The sequence below is a fragment of the Rhinopithecus bieti genome, unplaced genomic scaffold, assembly GCF_001698545.2.
Source record: "Rhinopithecus bieti isolate Rb0 unplaced genomic scaffold, ASM169854v2 scaffold_7398, whole genome shotgun sequence".
In the NCBI taxonomy this organism is placed as follows: Eukaryota; Metazoa; Chordata; class Mammalia; order Primates; family Cercopithecidae; genus Rhinopithecus; species Rhinopithecus bieti.
Genome location: NW_016805783.1, coordinates 3340106 through 3351045, shown reverse-complemented (window position 1 = coordinate 3351045; position 10940 = coordinate 3340106). Strand labels below are relative to the sequence as shown.

Genomic DNA, 10940 nt, shown 5'->3' with positions numbered 1-10940 from the left:
AAAAAAAAAAAAAAAAAAAATCAGATAAGAGAGTATGTGAGACTTAAAACAGAAATAAATTCATTTAAGTTCAAAAGAAAGTGTGAGCCAGGCATAGTGGTACACACCTGTAGTTGAAGCTACTCTAGAGGCTGAGACAAGAGGATCACTTAAGGCCACAGGAGTTTGAGGCTTCATTGCTCTATGATGACACCTATGAATAGCCACAGCACTCCAGCCTAGGCAACATAATGAGACACTGTCTCTTAAAAGAAGAAAGAAAGAAAAAGAAATATGGAACACTGATATTTTAAAATTTAAAAAGAATTATTCTAAACTTACTTTAGTCATTTTGCATGCAGCACATGTTTGCCATGGTGAAATGTGACTTCCATCTCTAATTTATACTAATGAAAAAAGCAGTTTTCTCATTTGGGATTCTTTTAATGCTCATTATGATAAAATTTTCTATTTAGGTGTAGAAACAAATAAACCTTTTTCTTTTTCTTTTTCTTTTTTTTTTTTTTTTGAGACGAGTCTCGCTCTGTCGCCCAGGCTTAGAGTGCGGTGGCTGGATCTCAGCTCACTGCAAGCTCCGCCTCCCGAGTTTACGCCATTCTCCTGCCTCAGCCTCCCAAGTAGCTGGGACTACAGGCACCCGCCACATCGCCCGGCTAGTTTTTTTGTATTTTTTTAGTACAGACGGGGTTTCACTGTGTTAGCCAGGATGGTCTCGATCTCCTGACCTCGTGATCCACCCGTCTCGGCTCCCAAAGTGCTGGGATTACAGGCTTGAGCCACTGCGCCCGGCCACAAATAAACCTTTTTCAATTTGAGAAATGAACATTTGTAATTTATGTTGACAGAATATATTTATTTTCTATAAAAGATATTTTAGCCTAAGGAGGAAAATTTTAAATTCTAGACTAGTATTACCTTAAGTCTATTGGTATCATTTGGAAGTGATTTACCTTCCTTTCATTATTGTAAACACTTAATACTTTATGGTACTTTTTACCAGAATGTGAGTCATCTACCCAAGTTCAAAGAGTTGAACCAACTTTTATAGAGTTGGATGGAAGTAGAAGAGGAAAGATTTAAAAGGTGATGAATGATGATTATAGCAAAGTAAAAGTTGATGGGAATGATGGTTGAAGCAGGTTCAGACAAGTAGGGAAAGGAAATCAAGAGGAGTGAAAATGTTATTGTGATAAGATTTAAAACTTGAATAAGCATATTTATCTGTGCATACACTTGAGTTGTCGCATATTTATCTGTGCATACACTTGAGTTGTCCCTTCTTCCTTATCTTTTTTCGAACTCTCTTGCTGCTTCCTCATCTCCAGCTCTTAGAATTGTATCACATCTTTTCTATGGAGTCTTCTTAGTCTCATCAGTTCCTTTTCTGTACTTCCACAGTACTTAGTTTGCCTTTTAAGACGTATTCGTGCAATTCAATTAAGAATGAAAAGGCCATGTGTGGTGGCTCATGCATGTAATCCTAGCACTTTGGGAGGCCAAAGCGAGCAGACCTCTTGAGGTCAGGAGTTCAAAACCAGCCTGGCCAACACAGTGAAACTCTGTCTCTACTAAAAATACAAAAAAGTCGTCCAGATGTGGTGGCTGACACCTGTAATCCCAGCTACTCAGAAGGCTAAGGCAGGAGAATGGCTTGAACCCGGGAGGCAGAGGTTGCAGTGACAGAGATCATGCCACTGCACTCCAGCCTGGGTGACAGAGCAAGCCTCTGTCTCAAAAAAAAAGAAAAAAATAATAATACAAAACAAAGAAATAATTGCAATACAAGATATAACAATAGCTATTAGTAACACATAGAGATGAGAGTCTACAAATTTAGTAAAGAGCTTCTTGAGGAGATGATGTGTAATGAAGGCTAGCCTTTACAGTTGAATACAAAATTTTAAATTTAAGGTCTTAAAGGCTTGGGCATTCCTGGTAATAATGTCCCATTAGTATAGTCATGCTGCCTTTCTCATCCCAAAACACAGAAAACTATTTGACTATTTTCTCCATTCTCTCAAGGATGCTACGTAACCTAGTCCTACTCTGAATTCCTAGAGGATGTTAATTCTTCACATACAATATATGCCTTGTTGCATAAAGGCTGAATTTGGTCATAAAACCTTAGTTGGGAAAGGCTGGGTGGGTTGTAGCTTTCAAAAATTTTTCACCTACTCTAGAAGCTGCAAAGTGTAATGAAAGGACCAGTTTCACTAGGTGTTAAGTGACCTGGATTCTAATCCCAGTTACTAAAAATTGATGTGCATCTCCTGAGCCCCACCTACTCAGGAGGCAGAGGTGGAAGGATTTCTTGAGCTCAGGAATTCCAGTCTAGCCTGGACAATATAGAGAGACCTCAACTCTTAAAGGAAAAAATATTAACATAACCTTGAGCAAATAATTTAGCTTCTCTGTTGTGTATTTGTAAAAGAAGAGTATTAAATTAGACCTATAGAATTCTTTTCAGCCCTCAACTTTCTATCTAATTTAGTCTCCACACGAATTTTGAATGATAGAAAGAGCATATATTATTGTCTCAATTTTACAGATCAAGAAACTAAAATTCAGAGAAGTTGTGACTTACTTAGGATTACAAAGCGATTATTGGTGGAGAACAATGAAGTCAAAACTAAAAGCTGGGTCCTCACAAGAAGTACCCAACCCAGTTCTTTATACATGTTTGTCTAATGAAAGAATACAACTCAATGAGTGCATGCATAAAGGGATAGTAGAAATCACTGTGACCTAGAGATCCAGAATCCTTGATTTCTAAATTTTGACCTTACCTTGGGCAAACTCTGCCCTGGACTTTAAGATGGATATAACATGCCCTTTTGACCTTATGAAGAGTTTTCAGAATAAAATGAAATGAAAACAAATTTTGAATGTAAAACTCCAAAAAGATACTATTATAGATGAAATCACCTATAATATGTTAACTTTATAGAAATAAAGGTTATGTTGTGGGAAAACATGGAACAATAAGATTTATTTTGTTTTCTTCACCAGATAGAATGCCTGTGCTCTGTCAGATAAAGAAGTGATCATGTGATGCATTTGGTATGCCTTTTTTAGCACTTTTGCTAATGTACAGCCAATTTAAATCAAATAGACATAAGCTTTGCTTATAAAAACCACATATATTTCTAAGTTAGTTTGCTTAGTGGTTAACACGTTGCATATTGCATTAGTCTTAATATCCTCTAATGTTGGAGCTAGCACTAGATCCTAGAAATTCATAATAAAAGTCCACCTTACCCCTGTTACAACTAGCCATTCATCTTCTTTGGTATATAGTTTAGCTCTCCTTCCGGTCACTCAAGTACAACTTAGGAAACTAAAACTATAGCTGATTATTGCTGGAACTCGAATCCTAGTTTCTTCACTTCTAGTCAAATTTTCTCATTGTAATAGGTAGCTTTCACCCCTTTTTTTCTTACTGATGTTGTGCTAGTTCATTCTTGCATTGCTGTAAAGAAATACCTGAGACTGAGTAATTTATAAAGAAAAGAGTAGGGTTTAGTTGGCTCACGGTTCTTCAGGCTGTACAGGAAGCATGGCACCAGCATCTCTTCGGCTTCTGGTGCGTCCTTAGGGAGCTTATATTCATGGCAGAAGTCGGAGGGGGAACAGGCATGTCACATGGTAGCAGTAGGAGCAAGAGGAAGGAGGAGGTCCCATACCCTTTTTAAATAAGCAGATCTCTTGTGAACTAACTGAGCGAGAGCTCAGTTATCACCAAGGGGATGGTGCTAAACTTCATGAGGGATCCACCCCTATGATGTAGTCACCTTCTACCAAACCTCACCTCCAGCATTGGGGATCACATTTCAACATGAGATTTGGGAGGGACAAACATTCAAACCATATCAGACATAAAATAGGAAACTTGGTCAATAGCTTAGGTAAATATCAAGCATAGAACTTTGTTTTTAAATGTGTAATGCTATATAGACTTTTAAAAACACTAAATTCTAACATTATGATAGAAATTTAAGATTAAGAGATTTTAGACATTTTCATCCTTCTGTACATTAAAATCATATGATGGCCATCCTTCATTTTAGCTTCATCTTTATTTATTTAAAAGTTTGCATTTGTACATAGTAATGTGCCAAGTTTTATACAAAAGCAGGAAATGTCTCTGCTGCTTTCAGATAATTAGAACAGGGTTTTCTGTGAATAGCAAATTTAACACCTTCCAGCATAGATTATTATCAGAAATCAAAGTACTCTTCAGTTTAAGTAAATACTTATTGACTTGTATCTTTTACCTATTACTGAGGAGTAGAGGTTGAAAAGGATTGGTCTCTCAGGATGCTCCTGGAAGCTGAATGCTTGTGGCTAGAAAAGTATTCTCTGATATACCTGAATTCTTTTGCTCCCAGTAGTGAAATTGTATGTATTAAAAGTTTAAGCATTGTTTACTCCCAGATTTATATTTGCTGGTTTTTCATATTATTGTAATGTTATGAAATGTAAGTGCAAAAAAGGGTTGTTTTAGTCAAACCAAGTTCGGTGCTTTGAAATGATTCAGAGGAATGTTGCAGAAAATATTGTAGAGTTAGATGTAGAAAAGATACGAGGGGGCAACATAAGAAACTAGAAAGGACTGCTAGGTGCAGTGACACATGCCTGTAGTCCCAGCTACTCAGTAGGCTGAGGTGGGAGGATCGCTGGCACCCAGGAGTTCTGGGCTGTGTGCAGTTCTGCATCAATATGGTGACCTCCCGGGAGCAGGGGACGGCCAGGTTGCCTAAGGAGGGGCGAACCCGCCCAGGTCAAAAAGTAGAAGGATTGTGTCTCTAGATAGATTTGACTAAATAATTTTGTTGCAAGAACAACATAAAGTGGAAAGAAAATATCAGTCCATCATATGAATCATATGAGTTATAACATTTACAGAATAGTTAAATGACAAATTTCTTTACAGAAACAAGTCTGTTAGAACAAACTAACAAAAAATAGCAACCCATTCAAAAAAGTGGGAAATGTGTCTAAACAAGCATATCATTTTGTTCTTAACTTAAAAGTGGTTCTCAGTCAGTTTTAGGTACCCAAATTTAATATTTGTATTTTTTTTTAAGTTTTGGCCTTCAAAATAAAATGACTATACATTTGATTAGATTTCTTTCTTTTTTTTCTTTTGTTATAGATGACTGATTTTAAGGACTAGTGCTATGAACATTAATGCAAGTATGCTTAAAACCAAAAACATATTTTGACTTTAGGTATTTGTGTAGATAAATGTTTTGCTCTTAACCCAATTGGAATTCAACGAAAGAGACTAGCTCTGAATTCAATGAAAGAGACGAGCTCTTTAACAGATACTGATGCTCAAAGGTAAAGAAGAATTACTGGTATGGTTCTAAGCCACTAGCCATCTATTCTCAGAACAAAATTTCTGTGTTCACTTTTTTTTATTTCTAGTGTGCTTGCTTTAATCAACTGTTTTCACATGTGTGGAAACTTTGAGGGTTTCCTGTGTATACTAGAAGATACAAGCACTACTCCAGAAAGGTTAGAAACAAAAGACCAAAGGACAGCTTCTACAAAAGGCTCCCTGTTAAAGCCCAGCCTTTTTGTTGTTGTTTTAGTTAAACAGAAGTGGTCTATTTCAGCCCAGCCAAAAAAGATTGCTGGATTTTTGCTCTGGCCATATAAATAGGAAATTAAGACAGGCATATTAAAATTTTTTTCCTGCTTATGTTGTCTTCATCTCTGGGTTCACTGATTTTTTTTTCTAGTCCAGTAGGGAAATATTTATGGAGTGTAACTGTGTACCAGGTGCTTTTCTAGGTGCTGGGAATATAGCAGTGAATAAAACAAAATCCCTGATCTTATATTTTATTTGGAGAAGACAATCACTAAATAAACAATTATACAACTGGTCATATGGTGATAAGTTCTCTGAAGAAAATAATTTAGGAGGAAAAGGGGTGGGCTCTTACTGTTCTATATAGGGAGGTCAAAGAAGGCCTTGCTAATAAGGAATGAATCATGTGTCTATCTCAGGGAATTAACCTTTAACTGATCAACATCTTTAAAAGGCCTTCCCCAATCTGTATTTCCAGCTCACCTACCAGAAATTCACTCACCATGTTCATGTCCCCAAGATCTTTGGGGCAATTAGAAATTTCTAAACAGTATTTTGACTTGGTAAGATTCTACATGTCTACTTCTGATTCTTATTTTTCATGGCACCTCATAAAATAGGAATGTATGTTTTGTTTTGGGCTACTTGCCAGTGTTCTGAAACTAAATAAAGAGAGTAGCTGTCTCTCATTAAAGAGCCTCCGGTCAACAGTTCCATTTTAGTCACATTCCACCCTGACTTCTCTCTTCTCCCCATTCAGTGATTAGGTTAATGTCTTTTACTCTTTGATGCTTTGGTTAACATCCTGTTTATTTAAAGGTTACAAGAATATATGTTCTTTAAATGTTGAGAATTAAAAGAAATAATTTCTTCAATCATAATAACTTTGTATTTTATACTATAAATTGAAACATGAAGTTTTAAAATTCTTCTTCAATGAGCCAGGCTTAGTGGCTCATGCCTGTAATCCTTGCACTTTGGGAGGCTGAGGCAGGAGGGTCACTTGAGGCCAGTAGTTTGAGAACGGCCTGGGTAGCATAGTGAGAATCTCTCTCCATCTTAAAAATAAATAAATAAATATAAATAAAATTCTTCTTCAGTGAATCTGTTTTTTGATTCAGTCTTGATAATATAAAGGGAGAAAAAATTTTTTAACAGATAGGTTATTTCGATATTGCTCTGTCAGCAATATCTGGAAATAGCATTAGTCATTTTGCTTCGGGTGCTTTTATCCAACAAGCCTAGGACTCCTAAGATTCCCTTCCCCATTAGGAAGCTCCTGGCAAGCAAGTGAAACCAGCAGAAGGGACCCAGCCACAAAAAGCACCGTGGTCCAGGAAGTCTCTTTGACCCTACAGCCGAGACTCTTTCTCAACCCAGAAACATCAGAGCTGTAGAGGGACACTCTTCAGGGGTTTCCACTATATACTATATTCCACTATATTCCACCAGGCAGCCTGACCTGGTGAAAATGTGTAGGTCCATGTATCCACCACCACAAGCAATTGCACCCACATCCCTCCAGCCTCTCTACCCCTGTCCCTAATACCTGGCCACTACTAATCTGCCCTTCATTTCTCAAATTTTGTTATTTCAAAAATGTTATATAAATGGAATCAAACAGGATTAGTTTTTTTCTCACTCAGTATAATTTTCTGGAGATCGGTCACGATATTGTATGTATCAATAGTTCATACCTTTTTATTGCTGACTAGTATTTTGTAGTATGAATGTACTACAGTTTCTTTGGTCAGACACATGTTGAAGAATATCAAGGCAGGTTCCAGTTTTTGGCTGTCACAAATAAAGCTGCTATGAAGATTTGCATTTTGTATGAACGTGGGTTTTCATTTCTCTGGGATAAATGCCTAATGAGTAAAATTGCAGAGTTGTGTGGTTATTGTGCATTTTCTTTGATCAAAGACTGCAAAAGTATTTTCCAGAATGGTTGAATCATTTTAAATTTCTGCCAGCATTATATGAGCAAGTGATCTACTTTCTCTGCATTCTTTCCATCATTTGGTGGTGTCTTTGTTTTTTATTTTAGTCATTCTGTAGTGTAAGGATATCTCAGTGAGGTTATAATTTGCATTTCCCATCAGGATGATAGCTAATGATATTGATTAACCTTTCCCTGTTTATTTGTGACCTGTATTTCCTCTCTGGTGAAATTTCTCTTCATGTCTTTGCTCATTTTCTGATTGGATTGTTCGTTTTTTACCATTGAGTTTTGAGGGTTCTTTATATGTTCTCAGTACTAGTCTAGTACTAACCACTAGATATGTGGTTAGCAAATATTTTCTCTTGGCCTGTAGCTTTCTTCATCTTCTTCACATCATCTTTCTCATCCAAACGTTTTTAATTTTGATAAAGTCCAGTTTATCACTATTTCCTTTTATGGATTATGCTTTTGGTGTCAAATCTAAGAACTCCAGATCCTGAAGATTTTCCCTTATACTTAAAAAATTATAGTTTCACGTTTTAAGTCCATGATCCATTTTAAGTTTATTTTGTACAAGGTTTGAGATTTGGGTTGAGGTTCTTTTAGGGGTGCTGAGGTAGGGCACCATGGATGTTCACTTGTTTCAGCACCATTTGTTTTAAAGGCTATCCTTTTTCTATTGATTTTCTTTTGTATCTTTGTCAAAAAGGGAACAACAAAAAAAGATGAGACAAATAGATGTAGAATTTCAACTAATCATATTAATAATTGCATTAAATATCAGTGCTCTAAGCAGCCCAATTAAAAGGCAGAGATTATCAGAGTGGATGAAAAACAAAACCCAACTCTATGCTATCCAAAAGAAATCTATTGTAAATATAAAAACACAAGTATGTTAAAAGGATGAATGAAAAGATTAGGTCCTGGATGGAACTGAGGTTAACTGGGGATAATTTTAAGATTTGTACTATGGGTGATTAGGTATTTGATAACACAATTAACCGAAGTAGGTATTGAAAGACCATCTCATAGCTGGTTGGTGATGAAGTAATGTTTGATCCTATTATATTTGAGATGTTTGCCACATATTCATGTGGATATCTTTGGTTTCCAGTTGGAAATATGGATCTAGAACTTAAAAGCATAGTTTTAGTCAGAAATGTAGACTTAGGAATAATATAGATATAGTTAAAATCATGAGGCCAGGTGCTATGGCTCACGCTTGTAATCTCAGCACTTTGGGAGGCCAAGGCAGGTGGATCACCTGAGGTCAGAAGTTCGAGACCAGCCTGGCCAACATGGCGAAAACCCATCTCTACTAAAAATACAAAAATTAGCTGAGTGTGGTGGCAGATGCCTGTAATTCCAGCTACTCGGGAGGCTGAGGCAGGAGAATTGCTTGAACCCGGGAGACGGAGGTTGCAGTGAGCTGAGATTGCACCACTGCACTCCAGCCTGGGCAACAAGAGCAAGACTCTCTCTTAAAAAAAAAAAAAATGTCAGCCAGCATATGTATTGGCAAGCGGATCTGCAGAAATACTAGTATTAAAGGACCAGCAAGGTAAAATGGAAAAGATCCTCAGAAAGGCCAAGGTCTGCCAAAATTCTTCTATTTTCTATTCTAGTTTCCTCTTGTGAGGCAAAACAGTCTTAGAATTTAGCTTAGGATAGTACAAAAACATTTCCTGTAATGTAGTTCTAATAATATTCCTTAAAATACCCAGAAAACAATAGCAATTCCACCTTCTACTTCCTCTATTCTTAATTTTTCTACTAGCACTACAGACTTGCACTTACTTCGATAATCAGAATCTCTTTTAGGAGCACCTTAACTTAATAGCCTTGGAGTTCTTTACTCTCTAGACAAGTTCAAGCTTGCCTTAGAAATGTATGTTAATTATGAAAAGTCGTATAGAACAGACTTATAGCTTATACTTTTTCTATCAATATTATTTACCCAGTGGAATTTATACTAATCTTGCTGACAGAAAGAGCCTGGCTTCCTTCACAAGACTAGGTAGCAAAACAGAGTAAAGTGTTGTATAGAGAGGAATTAGGCTGACAGTTACTTTGAGTAGTAAGTAATAACATGAGACGAGTACCAGAGAAAACTACTGCCCAAGTCCTGGATAGAAACAATGCTATAGAAAGAAATATACATATTTTACTTTCAAAAGTTAAGTATTCCATGAAATCTTTTCTTTATAGTTAAAAAAGATCAATGACTATATTAATTATCTGTTAGAACAACTAACATTTATTATCTCATACAATTTCTGAAAGTCAGGAAACTGGGAGTGGCTTAACTGTATGGTTTTGACTCATGTTTCCTCATGAGAGATTCTTAAATTGTCAACCAAGCCTGCAGTTAGTTTAAGGCTTCACTGGGATTGGAGAGTCTACCTCTAAGTTCACTCATGTGGTTGTTGGTAGGCCTTAGTTCTTTGCTGGCTGATGGCCAGGGGCTTCATTTTTTTTGCCACGTGAGCCTCTCTGTAGCGCTACTCCATAGCAGCTCCCTGCCTCAACCCCAGTGGAAGAGATCCTAGAGAGGGAGAGAACCTAATATGGAAATTGCAGGTTTTTATAAATTCATTGCAGAAGTGACATGCTATCATTTCTGCCATATGTCATTGGCCCACAGACTAACCCTGGTACAGTTTAGAAATGGTCTACACAAGGGTATAAATACCCAGTGTCAGAGATTATTGGGGTGATGTTGGAGGCTGGCTGCCATAGTTGTGACTTAGTGTCAATTAGAAAACAAATCCTATTATCTGTTTTCTTGTTTGTGCTTCGCTATAGTTAATTTAACTCATGACATGGCTGCATCATATGTCAGTATTCTAGAAATATTTACCAAGTGTCCATTATGTGCTTGGCACTGGAATTTAAAGAACTCTCTGAAAGTCACATCCGAACCCTGGTAGTCACCTGCCTAAAATCCTTCAGTGAGTTTATATTTTGCTATTTCCTTGTTATGAAATCTGTATTTTAGCATTATGGAAAGAAAAATTTCTGTCTCAAAGGCTTGTGTGCCAGGTGCCCTTCTAAGCACTTTACATTTATTATTTCATTTAATTGTCAAAACAGCCCTATAGTAAGTATTGTTTTTCTTATCTTATAGATTAGCTACATGAAGTTTCCCTAGGGCCATATTATTTTTTTCTTCTCTCGCTTCTGAGTGCTCTATTCCTCTGCTTTTTACTTAAAATAATTTGTTCTTTCTTCAGGATTCAACTCAAGCATAACCTCTTCCACGAAGTTTTCTCTAATGCTCCTAATCTGAGTTAGTTGTCTCTTCTGATTTTCATGGCATCCTCTGCATTCTTTTATTGTGGTACTTAACACTTTGCATTGCTATTTTTTATTTACTTATCTTTTTTTTTTTTTTTTTTTTTT

At 36.6% G+C, this 10940-nt stretch overlaps 1 protein-coding gene across 1 annotated transcript in view; it reads left to right on the top strand.

Annotated features, from left to right (window-relative positions):
* RB1 (RB transcriptional corepressor 1) overlaps positions 1-10940 on the top strand; it is a 180083-nt gene that overhangs the window by 129826 nt on the left and 39317 nt on the right. The gene's annotated exons all lie outside the window — the stretch shown is intronic.